Source organism: Schistocerca gregaria, chromosome 3, assembly GCF_023897955.1.
Source record: "Schistocerca gregaria isolate iqSchGreg1 chromosome 3, iqSchGreg1.2, whole genome shotgun sequence".
In the NCBI taxonomy this organism is placed as follows: Eukaryota; Metazoa; Arthropoda; class Insecta; order Orthoptera; family Acrididae; genus Schistocerca; species Schistocerca gregaria.
Window position 1 is genome coordinate 615,137,754 of NC_064922.1, and position 15,112 is coordinate 615,152,865.

At 42.8% G+C, this 15,112-nt stretch overlaps 1 protein-coding gene across 1 annotated transcript in view; it reads left to right on the top strand.

Annotated features, from left to right (window-relative positions):
* Positions 1-15,112, top strand: part of LOC126354218 (partitioning defective 3 homolog) — a 468,105-nt gene that overhangs the window by 110,544 nt on the left and 342,449 nt on the right. The window lies entirely within an intron of this gene.

Consider the following 15,112-nt stretch of genomic DNA (forward strand, 5'->3'; position numbering starts at 1 on the left):
CCTCAGATTTAGTGGTAAGATAGCCCAGTGGGTAGCCTGTCACAAACTGGACACAGATCAAGAATGAAAACAGGAAGACGGTATACTGAACTGTGAAACAAAGCAAAATAGAAACAGTTAACGGTCCAAAAATAAGAATTGCAATAAAGGGCCAACTGAAACAGCCCCGGCGTCGTGGATAAGTGATCACGGTGTTGCACTGCCAAGCGGGCGAACCATGTGCAAATCCCACTCGTCACCCCCCCCCCCCCCCTTTTTTTCAAATCATCATGAACTGTCCGTCCGGTCACTGAAATGTTTGCTCTTTTTCTGCAGTCTTAGCAGTTGTCATACTACAATTTGGTTATAGAATATCGGTCATGCGGTTAGAATAAGTCACCATCGCAAATAAACGTGATGAATAGTGAGAGCAGGCGAGATTCCACACACAGCGAGTCCAAAAGGTATTCGTCTAGCTGCATAAAAGTCTGTGTAACATGAAAATAAATCTATTCAAAATCTAAAGAGCCAGTCATGTAAGAAATACCCTGGTAAGTCATTTTTCTTGAAAAAATGGTTCAAATGGCTCTGAGCACTATGGGGCTTAACTTCTGAGGTCAGCAGTCCCCTAGAACTTCGAACTACTTAAACCAAACTAACCTGAGGACATCACACACATCCATACCCGCGGCAGGATTCGAACCTGCGACCGCAGCGGGCGCGCGGTTCCAGACTGTAGCGCCTGGAACCGCTCGGCCACCCTGGGCGGCCATTTTTGTTGAAGAGCAAGGATAGAAATACATGCAAATCGACAGCGAGGTTAACAAAATAGAAAATGCAATACAAGAGCTAGTTCATAAAATATCCGTCCACCATCTGAAAGTGCCGAAATTCTGGGCGCAGTGATTTAACTGTGACGCTGACCCACGACAGACACTAGAGTCAACCATGCGCGGCTCCACTCTATCGCCAGTTGTGGTTCTGAACGTCGCCGATACACTGCTGTTAGTGCCATGGGTAGTGAGACGACGCTGATCGGAAGGAAACTTATTCTGCGTTCACATAATGAGTGCGAATCTTCTTACGAGATTGTTCAAGTAGTCGGTAGACCTAGATCGACGGTTCAGTCGACAATAGATCGATTTTGCGCAACAAAATCATTAAGAAAGCATCCACGTGCCGGACCCCCACACACTTTCACTGATGCAGACGTGAGATTGATCATGACGGAAATGAAGAAGAAACTCAAAAGCAGCGCTCCTAAGTTGGCTCGGGAGTTAGAGTCTAGAGAAAAGAAAGTATGTGCTAACACAATCAGAAATATCTTCAAAACGTGTGGTAACACGGCCGGGTAACGCGCAAAAAATTTTGGGTCAGTGAACAAAATCCAAAGAAACGTCTTCATTTTGCGATAGAGCATAGATTCAAAAATGAAGACTTCTGGAATAGCGTAATACTTTCCGATGAGAGTAAATAAAACGTATTCGGGTCTGATGGCAGGCGAATGGTGTGGCGTAAGAAGGCGGAGATGTTGCCACGCAATCTTGTACCAACGGTTAAACTCGTTGGTGGCTCCCTGATGTTGTGGGGCTGTATGAGTGCTGCAGGTGTTGGAAAACTACATTTCATGGAAGGTACAATGAATCGCTATATGTATATCAACATTTTAAAGGACAATCTGAATCCTAACGCTGAAAAATTAGGTCTGGAAGGAAATTACATTTTTCAGCAAGATTACTACCCAAAACATACGGCTCTAAATACAAGGCTGTGGTTCCCGTACAATACCGCAAAACAGCTTAATGATGATTGATCTGGAAACAGTTTTTCACGACCTGTCCATTGGGCCCTCTCATCACTAAATCTGACTGGGGTGTGATGGGGTGTTTCCCTTGTCAGACAAGCAATTGCAACCTACGTCCTCAGTTATTTGCTGGATGTATTCCAACCTATGTTTTCCTCTGCAGTTTTTACCTTCTATAGCTCCCTCCAGTACTATGGAAGTTATTTCGTGATGTCTTAATGTGTTCCGCCATCCTGACCCTTCTTCTTGTTATTGTTTTCCATACATTACTTTCATCGCCGATTCTCCGGAGAAGCTTCTCATTCTTTATCTTATCAGTCCACCTGATTTTCAAAAGCAGTGCAGAAACGCAAATTAGAACATCTGGGATGGATTGCAGACCTCGCATTTTAACTGGACAATACACTGCACAGAGTAGTAACCTTGCAGGGACAGGAAGAACTTCTGATTTGTCGGAGATGTATTTGAAGAAAATATCGCGTCGTAGAAGAGACACAGGGTGGCAAACATACTCCAGTTCCGTAATCTCACGAGCGTTAAAGAAAACGCGAGGTTTCCAGAATTCATTGTGACCTTGAAAGAATTAAAAGTTTATTTTCGTGCTCGTTTTGACGATACGCCCAACCTCACATCTGTTTTCGATCTGTTTAAAAGACCGTTTCAGTTGAGAGGGCCCCTGTGCAGGTGCAGATGTTACTCGTGTGCAAGGAAATTGCCGTTTTAACGTCAGCACTGTCTGGGACGTCTACACTGCTTTCCTGAGGTAGAGTTTCAACGTCCTCACAACGAGGCTGCAAAAGTGATACAATATTTAGATCAACTTACGTGTAAGAAAAACATTTTTCACTTGTGAAAAATGTTTTTACGTGGCACATTTAGTGCGAAAATCTGTGAAATTGTCTGTATGTCTGAATACCGACAGTTTGTACCAGATGCCTTCGGCACACCAAAAGTAATTAAATGATTCTGAAAATTTGTTTTGTTTTTACCTACGTTGTTGAGAAACGTGAAATGGAAAACCAAGTCTTGGACAGTGATACTGCAGTGCCATTTAAATGTGGTGCGTTCGCAGATTTCCCTCCTCATGCTCAGAGCGCGTGCCGTGGCGGCGGGGGAACGTGCCAGCCAGCCAGCCAGCCAGGCTCAGCTCTACGGCTGTCGCGCCAGGGCACGGCCCGCGCTTCGAATTCTTGGCCACCCTTGGCCTATACAGTGCTCAGCATGTGAGCAGCAGCATTAACGTAACCAGACAAACACAAAGTTAGAAATCAGAGCGGCTCATAGGGGATAGGTGTAACGCGATAAGTTTTTATTTTTGTATTATTCTTGAAGAATGAAGTTCGCCAATATCGCAAGTATTCTTCTTATAACTATTACCCGTTTCCACAGATCTACACCTTCATCGTTGGAGGAGTGTGTGCTGGACGTCAGCACATGTTGTATGTTTTAGTTGTGTAGTATTTTGTGACGCGGTGATGTTCCCTGCCACTTTTTGCTACAATTTTATGCTACATCACTATGTGACTTTCAGTGATGTAAAAAGCATTTACATATAGTAATGTTACAAGATCAGAAGATGACAGGGTAGATTTGTCGAAACCAGTAATATTAATAAAAAGCATTACAAGCTATCTTGACATACTTGATTCTTCAAGAGTAATATAATTTAAATATCACTCCCAAAGACTGACGCAGTGTTAAGAATACAGGGTGAAAAGTATTTAAACCGACAACCTCTGGGAGGCTGTAGGGGATATCAAAAGAAATTTTTTCCCCTAATGTCATTTTTTCCTATGAGGATTATTTAAACCGGTCAAGGAACTGTGCTCTGGGTGGATAATCAACTGGTTGCATGTTGTGGACACGCTGTAAGTGAAATGGACCTAACAGCTGCTCTCGAAGGACTGTTCTTACATTCGTCTGATTCGTCCCCATGTAACGTGCAATTGCACGAGTGCTGATTGAAGGATCCCGCTCCACGTGCTGCAAGACTGCTTCCTCAAATTGCAGCGTTCTTACCGTGCGACGGCGTCCCTGTCCAGGTAATCTGCTAAATGACCCGGTCTCACGCACACTTTGGTACACAGCAGCAAAGGTCGTATGATGCGAGATACGGCGATTAGGATGTTGTTGTTGATAAACCCGCTGTGCAGCTAGTCCGTTGCGGTGCGCTACGTAGTACTCACTCCAGGTGTGTCGCTACATTAGTAAACAGAGACAATGGACTACTACACTGGTGGACAGCAGTTGCCTGCAACTGAAGAGCGTAATACGGCCTCCACCGGTTTAAATAATCCTCATAGGAAAAAATGACATTAGGGGAGAATATTTGTTTTGATATCCCCTACAACCTCCCAGAGTTTGTCGGTTTAAATACTTTTCACCCTATATACAATTTTTATTTTTAGTTTAGTTTAGTTTAGTTTAGTTTAGTTTTCATTCGAAATTAAACAGTTCCACTTAAAGTTCAAGGTACACTTTGGGCGTTCACACACTCACCACAGTCCATTATTACAACTTCTCACGCTGGATCCTTCGTATCTGACTTATAACTGGATGTCCAGTTTTGGCACAAACCGGAAATAGTCGGTTGTGGATAGCTGCCGAAGCAGGTTCGTCACAGATAAAGGTTGCGGAATTCCTGCTCTGATAAAGGCTGTGAGAGACTGTGGCTTTGTCTGTCATAGCGTGAAACCCTAGTGTCTCATGGTTGAGGTCTGCAACAGCAGTTGGGTGGACTTTCATCCTGTAAAGATGTGAAGGATAACAACCGTGACCTAGCAGGATGCGCGTTGTAGTAGTGATTTGACGTCTAGATAGCTTGATTGGGAGAACCAGGTTTTTCGCGGAATACTCGGCTGTAGTGCAGCATAATGATTTCCTTTGGACTGTTGTGAGATCTCTCACATCTTTGACCGTTCTTGATGGGCCTTTTTCTTTGCGCCAGCAACAAAATCTGTATGTGGAAAGCAGGTGTAGAAAGGCTGGCGATCAGCCACACTCTGTTTCGCCAGGTGGTTCGCCAACTAGTTACATGAGATACCAGTGAGTCCCTTGAGGCATAATAAATTGTCACGTGTCTGTTGGCTTTCACCCTGTAAATTAATTACATGGAACACATGGCGGTTAGTGCTGGAGCCAGCCCCACTGCTGGTTTTCCAGGTTTTCCAGTGCACTCGTCGAATTTGTGAGAATAAGGATGTTTGGAAGCCGGCCGGAGTGGCCGTGCGGATCTAGGCGCCACAGTCTGGAGCCGAGCGTCCGCTGCGGTCGCAGGTTCGAATCCTGCCTTGGTTCAAATGGTTCAAATGGCTCTGAGCACTATGGGACTTAACTTCTGAGGTCATCAGTCCCCTAGAACTTAGAACTACTTAAACCTAACTAACCTAAGGACATCACACACATCCATGCCCGAGGCAGGATTCGAACCTGCGACCGTAGCAGGCTAACGGTTCCGGACTACGCGCCTAGAACCGCGAGACCAATCCTGCCTTGGGCATGGATGTGTGTCATGTCCTTAGGTTAGTTAGGTTTAAGTAGTTCTAAGTTCTAGGGGACTGATGACCTCAGAAGTTAAGTCGCATAGTGCTCCGCCATTTGAATCACTTTTGATGTTCTGAAGTGGACGTCACTCTGAGGGGCGATGGCATTTGGCGCGTTACGGCTTCTGAGCAGATATCTGACGACGCGAACCCATCTTCGAAGGCGTCATACATTGTCCCCGCGAGCAGCTGTCACACGAAACGAGCAATATGTGTTTCCTGTAGTCACATAACAAACACTTAGTGTATCGTATAAAACCACTTTCAAAACTGCGTCTACATACATTGGATCGACGATTATAAATAGTGTTTGTCACCGACACTTTCGTGACACTACAGTTTCTTACTTTCATCTACTGGCAAACACACCACTGCACGGATTTATCGAGAAGCGAAGAGTGCTCTTAATCAAAACCATGACAGGAATAGCAGAACGAATCCCACAATTAGGACAGTTTTCCCGTTCCGGTTTAATGAGTACACTGTGTAGAAACGGGCCTACCAGCTACGGACTGTCGTTTAGTGGCGTGTGCGGAGCTGCACACATCACATAGCGGACCCGGTCAACGGCAGCAGTGGGCGACATCGCGGGCGGTGAATCAGGCCTGCCGTGACTCAGGCGATACGAGGCGAGAGAGCCGCTGATAGCGAGGCACGCCGGCTGTAAAGTCGGCCAGCGCTCGTTACCTCGGCGTTCTGAACACTGCGCCGATAGCGCAGCGGGGAGTCGCCTTGCTGTGGTGGGGGCGGGGATTCCACGGGTCAAGTACAGGCAGTGCCGTGCGCGACAGTAATGCAGTAGCCGAGACCAAGCCGTCTGTTCAGGGCTCTACAATGACACTGGCGGCAGTTTTGCAATAGCGAAAAGAGATTGCTGCAGGGAACTAGTGGAAAATAAAAAGTTCTCTCTACAGTGAAAGATTACGTATTGGGGCGTTGCCTCAGTATTTGGATTGCGATACTTTACTCACACTAATGTCCTTCAAAACTGCAATACCAGGGACGATAAAACATAACAAAAGTTTACTTATTGTCAGTGTGCAATATAATAACAACAACACGAGATCAAATTTGTAGATGAGTCGGAGGTATACAGGATGCGTCCGCAGCCTGTGGTCTCGCGGTCGCGTTCTCGATTCCTGCTGTCCCGAGTTCGATTCCCGGCGTGGTCAGGCATTTTCACTTGCCTCGAGATGACTGGGTGTTGGTGGTGTTTGGGGTGAACGTGGTTAGACTGGACTGAGCAGAGGTTGGGAATTTGTACAGCCGCTGATAACCGCGCAGCGATCATCATCATTATCTGCAGAATGCGAATCTAATACATGTGAGCTGCCACGTATAGTAGCAACAAACAACGGCTCTAATCTGGCTGAGTATCGACAAGAACTTGGATTACAGATGTGAGTACTGTCATTCTGTTCGTTTTTCTTTCTGTCTTCTTTTGCTTGTGCTGTTTTCCCGCGGATAAGGATGGTCGGCTTGGTTAATCGGATGTGTGGCAGTGTTAGTTGAAGGGGTGGCCGGATCCCATCAGTGGGATTTATTAATCTTATTTGTTGTATGTTGCAGCATGTTTTAAGCAATTATTATCGCTGCTTCCTACATTTTTTCTGTTGCTGTCTTTTTACTTAGAGAACATCACGTCATGTTCGTTGGAAGGTATGTGGCAGAATATCTGGGTCAGAAACAAAGTACAAAAGTTTTGTTTTTTGTGTATAAAAGCAGCAACATACCATCCAACGAACATGACATGATGTCCTCTAAGTAAGAAGACGGCAACCGGAAAAAAATATGTCGCAAGCAGCGCCAATAATTGCTTGAAACATGGCTGTAATATACAACAAATAAGATTAATAAACCCCACTGATGATGGTGATATTTCTCACCGAAACTAGTTTGGGATAATAAAGAAATAAACGAATAACAAGGTGTTTTGCATCAAGACGGACTTCAACTTCTGATATTACTGTTTTTTTTTTTTTTTTTTTTTTTTTTTTTTTTTTTTTTTTTTTTTTAGTGTATACGATGTTATTCATAGTTACGCATTTCGCGAATCAAGCTGTTTCCCTGTAAGCCGTCTTACACAAGCGCTTAAAATCCATAAAACACTCGTAAAATGAAAGTATTCGTCAGACTATAGAAATCGGCCACCCTTGTCCCACCGCCATTTAGCCACATTGTTCCTCTTCTATAGAAGTACCACCGATCGTTTCTGCTTAGCGTCACGCCAGCTGGTTCTGTAAACATAAAGTATGTACACCAATAGACGGTATGTGCACACCAACCGTTCAACACTTTTCCAGAGACCACAAAAGATACACAAAACAAGAGCATTGTTAGTATTTATCTGTGAAACTGCTTGCGTATATCGTATTACCACTAACTACATCCCGTTTCGCTGTCTTACCTCTTTCCGTAGATGCTCCCGACAGTAGCGCGTGAAATTCGACCTGCTTCGCCGTTTTCGACATACTCGTTCACAGGCTCTGCGTAATAATAATTTGCCCTTTCTCAGAGTCGCGTACCTCGATGTATTTCCCCATTTGCAGCCCATATCTTCGCTAGGATTATCCGCCCTCTGTGTCTGCTCCGCTTACACACTTTTGCTACCGAGTCACGTGCCCGCAACGCCACCAGGCGCCATCCAACGTCGCGGGGTCATAATGTACTAGCTTACCAGTGTAGTTTCAGCTCAGGGGTGGCAATAAATAAATGTACTTTATATAAAAGCACTTAATTTCACAATATTTCTTTCCAATCAAATCTTCTTATACTAGGGTATAGCCGTATAGTGAATACAGAGCACGTAAAATACACTATTCTCTGACTGTATGCCCTTACAAACAATCCTCTCTTTCCACAGTTACATGAGACCTTCTTCCGTAGACACCTGTAAAATTGCTGATTATGTTCTTTACATTAATTACTTACAACAGGCACAATGCCTTTTCACAGATTTATGTTTCATTCTTAAAATAAAGCACAACTAACTTGCTAACAATGCGGATATTTTATCTCGCAGTCTCTGCTTGTCGGCTAAAACATTGTGGCGAATGGGGCTGCAAAGCTCCATGTCATCTAAGAAGATCGCGTTGTCAGTATCTCGTAATTTGTTCGTGAAACAGTTCATACAAGTGTGTGTGAATACATTGAAATAAATTTAGTATAAGTTAAAATGTAAAATTGTAAATGCTTACCTGACTTCGTTAAAGTGAGGAAGACATGACTGTCACTACCAGGATTTTTATGACACTACAGTATTTAGGCGCAAAATGGGAAGTGTTCTCCGTCGTTGTTTACTGTCAGGTCAATGCAGTTCGCCCAACATTCGTTCAGTGAGCAGATTCCATCTCCCTTTATTTCCTGTTGCTAAAGAACTTGTCCGGCCCTCTGCCTTTCTTTCGTTGTCCATGCCTCTGCTCGCGATCTACTTTTTTTTGCTCAGAAGACTTTCGTAGTATTTGGCAGTTCACTGCGGCTCCTAGAAAGTAATGCGCAGCAATCGTCCCTCTCACCTCCCACAAAACTCTGTCCATAATGTTCCCGGTGATTTCAACAGACTTGGCAGAACCACGGCTTTCCGTCCAGACACTGCAGTTTTATTTCTGGCTTGACAGGCCGGACATCTCATCCGGAGAAACAAATTACTTTAAAACGACTCAAACATAGCTAGAAGTTGGTTATCACATTTGCTTCACGTCAGCACTCAACATACAAGGCAATCATCTTTTACAAACATTTGACATAATCCAGCATCTAAAATGTTGTTAACATTAGTAGCCATTCTTTCTTTGATACCTCAGTTATGTTTTTGTACGTCCATTACTTCTTATGTAGGCACTGAATGTACCATATTTTGTCTTCTGATATGATTAGGACATCACCTGCCATTGCTAATTTTTCAATGTCACAATGTGCTTTTTCTAGATATTTTTATCTGTGATTACACGATTACAGTTTTTGTGTCGTCCTCAACGTTGGATATACACTAGGGAAGAATGCCCATGTCTGAATTTATCCACCCCTTTCTTACCTGTTGACAATGCGGGAGCAGACTTCTTGTAGACTTCCACTAGTTTCGGATCAGTCTGCGATGGCAACAAACCGTTGACACCAAAGAATTTCGCGTAGGTGTGATGATTAGTTTTATTAATTTAGACGAAACACAGCACATCTCGTGTGAAAAGCCATATAAATGAAAAGAAGTTGCAGCTCGTGTTTACACTTGACTTGCACTGTTGCCCAATACAAAGCAACCAAATCTGCGTACCTAGTAAACTCCGTATAAACAGGCGAGTTCTGTCATCCAATAACAGTGACGTGGCAGCGGTGGCTGACGTGTTCCATTACGTGAAGGAAAACTCGGTAAAAACTGTAACCAAAACGGGTGGTGGGCTGCTATGCAGACGACTGCCAAAAGACTTGGTTTATTAATTTTCGACTTAGAATATGTGGAAAAAAGTCTTTCAGACGGCGTTTTGCTCTAGAAGTCCTGTACAGCCCTGACGGTAGCCGTCTTGCGGGTCATTAATGTATTTTGTTTTGACTGCATCACCTTGATTCTCCTTCGGATGTACCGCAGCTGTTTTCAACTATGGAATAGCTGGTGTACAAGAAACCGTATTACACTTCAGAAAAACTGATATCTCGCATAATTCAACTTCCATATTCTGACAGTTTTAGGGTATTATTCAGCCATTAATAGGCAGAGCTCATAAGCTGATTTGTAACCGGGCAGTTTTAACATTATATGAAACAGGACCAGGGAACTTGAACACGGTCCCAGAATATAGTCTGCTAGACTGTAGCTGTGCAAACAGCTCAGATTTATGGCACAAATAAGACGTATCTCATCGTTCCCGTCAGTTGTGAAGCGTTGTAAAAGATTTCTTGGTACCCTGTGCGTGATGGAATTATTGAGCTATGCCGTTGATAGCATCATAGCTTAGCTGGTGTGTAAAACTGCTTGTGTCGCTGTTGTGACAGGATAAATAGGCGGTTATGGGAGTGACAGATCTAAAGGCAGCTAGCGTACGCGCGGCCCTTGATAACCGGATGGACTCGGGTGCTTAGTGGAGAAGCACTCTGCGACGGGGCAATTAACGCTCTTTGCTTGCAGACCATTACTGTGCTACGTTTCTTCTACCCCTCCCCCTCAAACGGTGGCATCTTGAGACCGTGCGACTGGACGCTTTTAGCCCAGTCGATATATCGATCGACCTGCGTCTCACAAGACACGCCACTGTAGAGTCTGCCTCGCCAAATGGTCTACACTCGCACGGATCGTTGAACTATTTTTGAATTACAATAAGCCTTTCGTTTTTCCCACTTTATTAATCTCTAAACTTCCCTTGCTGAATCGTAGACACAATCCCGAACTCTCTTTTTCACATCTTCCCCGGAATTAAAGAACTGACCAACTCCACTTCATACCAGCTGAATTATTGTATTTAATCCTTTAATTTCTTTAGTGTTATTACCCTTGGCACATTTAGAAGACAATGGTTTGCCAACTCAGTGACAATGGTTATTTTAGAAATAGTCACTCGTTTACTGCCTCTGAAGTAGCTTAATACAGTGCTAGATGTAGACACTTCTTAAGATGCCGACGCTGATTTAAGTTCTGTTATTAGTTTCCCGTAATGTAGATTTGCTTTTGTCTGTTTAATTAATCATGTGACCGGTATTTCCGTCCTTAATCTCGCTGTGCGTGGTTTCTTGTTTTACTTGAATACTATATAGGGTTGTTATACGGGATTTTCTAAGGCTTTTTGTGATTACTCTGAGAAGAGATTTATGAGCTCTGTAAATTCAATCACTTTAGGACCAACTTTAAACCTATTATAAAGCTTCTTAGTGGATCCTGATCTGTAGATTCTGTTATAGAGATCTGAAAAGAAGAACAGGGAGATGAGCGTGATGTCTTGATCAGTTGTTACGTTGGACTGTTCTCTCGTGAATGACAAAGGAACACTCTGACGTACTGTTGTCCTGTGGGCAAAGTTAAGAACTAAATGCAATTCAATTTGACATCCATAAAAGCCTCCTGTACACTTTTCCGTGTGTCACCATCCTCAGCTGCACGCACCCAGTCGCACTTGCATGTTTTCTAATCTGTTCCTTCCATTTTCCTTTAGGTCGTCGTCTCGTTCTTTTCGCACCTCTTTCTATCCAGTAAAATAATTCTATGCATTCTCTTGGCCAGCCCCCTTTCATTTCCAACTAGAGACCCTCCCAGTTTCGTCCTGTCGGGCTACTTGTTTATAATGTGTAGTGGTTGCAAACAAAACTTTCTCGTGAATCAGTCTATTAGTGGAAAACCATATCAAAATTCCTGGAATAGTTATGTGATGCATCAGTCGCTTATTGGTAGAGGAACATAATTATAAATGAAAATCACAATATTATGTCTGTTCTACAGGTTTATTTTGTTAACCAGTTTTCATCTAACAAGGTCATCATCAGATCAGATACGATTATAGATTAGCCTTCACATGCAGATAGAAAAACTTTAACTTAAAATGTATATAGATACGTTCATAGTTACGTCAGCAATTGCATATTGTTTCATGATCCTTTGATTTACTTTCCTGTCTCTTCTAGTAATTCTCAAACTGCATTTTTCCATTTCTCGCTGAGCAACCCTCAGTTTTTCAATATCTGCCGCAAGTAAATTCAAAGTCCAAGTGCCATAAGTCAGATCTAAGTAATGCCACTGCTTCTCAAACATGACAGAAGCCCAGTTTTGGAAACCCTGTTTATTTTTCCAAAAGTGCTTCAATAAATTTTTCCTCTTCTGTTTGTTCTCCTGTCCATAGATTCACGTGCTGCAAATTCAAAACCTGAACTGGTTCTGTGACTTTATTGTCAATTTCTAAAGCGTCCTTAACCATATGTTGCTTACATATCATTTTAGTCACACTGTAATACATCTCCAAGACTGTTACCAATGTACTCTATTAAGCTCCAATGGACAAGAAGCTTACATGCACTAGCGGCAAACAGTACAGCGTCATCAACAAAGTGAAGGTAGTTTCGTCAATCCACATTTCTTTTTCGTTTCCGCAGTGTAAGGATCTGCAAACTTCATCCAACACCGTTGAGAATAGTTTGGTGACATGGAATTTCTCTCTGTCCCGACGAAGCTTAATGGGAGCAGTAACATTTTTTTAAATTATTGCTTTAACCTCGCAGGGATACGGCCTTCAATCCCTCTCACACATCTAACCAGACATTCTACGTAGCTTATGTTGTATTCATTACTATAGGTATGTTATAAGTTAAATCAAGGTTAGTATATGGCGTTTAGAAATTGCTGTAGTGCAGAAAATAACAAAGTTCACGTTTGTTCATAAGAAGCACAGTCATAAAGACAATTTACTGGAAGGTAGCCTTAAACTAAGAGTGCTAGCGGCAATGGACTGGAGAGGAGCGGTGGAAGAGAAAGAGGAATGTGAGAAGACACTAATAATTAAGGTAGAGAAAAAGAAACTAACGTGACTGATTCAGAACTGAAGAGAAAAATAAAGTATATATTCTTCAGTACACTAGCATACACTTAATCAGTGCATTGTTTTTTAAGGAATATCAGCAAAGATATTGTTGATATCGAGTCGAAGTCTGCGATTCCCAAACAAGGTAGTAACATACTTATTTTTCCATTCTATAATTTCGTGTACGTCTGCAAATGGTCCATTGCGCTGTATGCAGATTTAAAGTCATCTCCGTTTACAGGTAAAAATCTAATACGCTTTTCCATTGCCTGTGATGATCTATACGTAAATAAGATGGGTGTGCAGAAAATCAAAAGAACTATAGATTGTGTGTCTCCTAAGAGTCGTCAGACGCATTTTCTCTGATGTTTCGATAAATATTTACAGTTTAGTTTCTGAAATTTGTAGCTGGAATCAGCCCAAACACTGCTCATCATTTCCCTCATTCGATGACCAGTGTCGACGGTTTGTTTCCCATTAGAAACATAATGACTTTTAAAGAGAAATTTTACGTGCCCATTCGATAGAGAGATCCCAAATAAGTGTATCGATATGTATTAACAGAGGCAGTAAAACACTAGGAATAACCAGTACTCCAATAGCAACTGAAAAGCGCTGATGCATGGTGATGGCAGTCAGCAATGGCCAGGGTGGTGCCGTCGCTGCTGCACTGCTGGTTATTCTTAGAGTTTTGCTGAGCATCTTCATTCATTTCTCGTATTGCACGCATTACTAGTTTCTGATTCACAAGAACAGCTGGAGATACACAAAGATTACTAAACTTCAGAACAAAAAACTCCTAAACTAAAAATAATACTAAACACAGCTCTCAAGCGTAAAATAACTCAGCTGACAACAGCTACAGAGGGGGACAACAACTTCTCGTCTGTGACATTCCTTATGTCACGCGTGTCCTCTGGCTGGAGCTAGAGAGCAGTCACTTCAAGGTTAATATCTTGGAGCCGAGAAGTAGAGGTAGTTAAATAATCTCAATGATCTTCTGGGTAAAATGAATTTGTCACAAGACTGTTCCTGTCAATACACTCCCATAAAACGAATATCCCACTAGACTAATTTGAGACCGATCTGTAGAATATGCACGTTAACTCCAGCTGTCAAAATCATTTTGTAACGAGCAACAAACCAGCGATTTCCTTCGAGACAAGGCCTTGCGTCAAAGACCTGACGAGTATATTTGTTTGGGCCGACTCCAGCTGGACACTGTAAAAACAAAATTACAAATATATGCTAAAACATCAGAGAAAGCCGGCCCGAGTGGCCGAGCGGTTCTAGGCGCTACAGTCTGGCATGGATGTCTGTGATGTCCTTAGGTTAGTTAGGTTTAAGTAGTTCTAAGTTCTAGGGGACTGATGACCTCAGATGTCAAGTCTCATAGTGCTCAGAGCCATTTGAACGAGAGAAAAGGCATCTGATGAGTCTTCACATTGTCACCCTCTATACAATAGTGAAAGGGAATGTGTAAATTCTTTCCGGCAAACCGATATTTGCGGAGCTGTCGCTATTTTTGATTCAGGAGAGCTTTAAACTAAGTGATTCACACATAAAATGAATATTCGTCGTAGACGAGGCAGCTGTACCAGTTCTTGATAGTGTGGACATTTTATGCACGAGTTTATGGATTTATGTTCTTCCGACGCTTTGTTCAGACACTGAACGATGAGCTTTGGTTGAAAAATGTAATAACAGCTTCATTAGCGAACTAAGGAGAAGAGGGGCGTAACTCCCGACTCATTGTAATTTTCTGTGGGCTTGACTGGGAACGTAGCTTGACGAGTGTCATCGAACACTTTCTCCGGTACGGGACCGCCGCATATTGTCAACACAAACCAGGAAGTGTGCCACGTGGCTGTCTGTTCCAGCCACAGACGGTTTTTGAAGGTTTATACTGTAAACAGTTAATCGTTGCTCAAATCATTGCCAAAAAAGATAGTGGAATTTTTGTTTAAAAATAAGGGTTATTCGAAAAGTAAGGTCCGATCGGGCGCAAAATGAAACGAAAGTGAAAATTAAAAATGTTTTATCGGCAAAAGGTTAGCTACATGTACCAGCAACTTATTTACGTAGTCACCGCTCCGACTGGGACATTTTTCGTAGCGTTGTAGCAACTTTGTACTACCCTCGGCATAGAAGGCAGCCGCCTGTGTGTGTGTGTGTGTGTGTGTGTGTGTGTGTGTGTGTGTGTGTGTGTGTGTGTGTGCCAATTCTGTATGCTGGTCTGCAGCTTTTTGTCTGTGTGACAATGTTGTCTTCATAGCCAGCGCTTCATGTGAGCA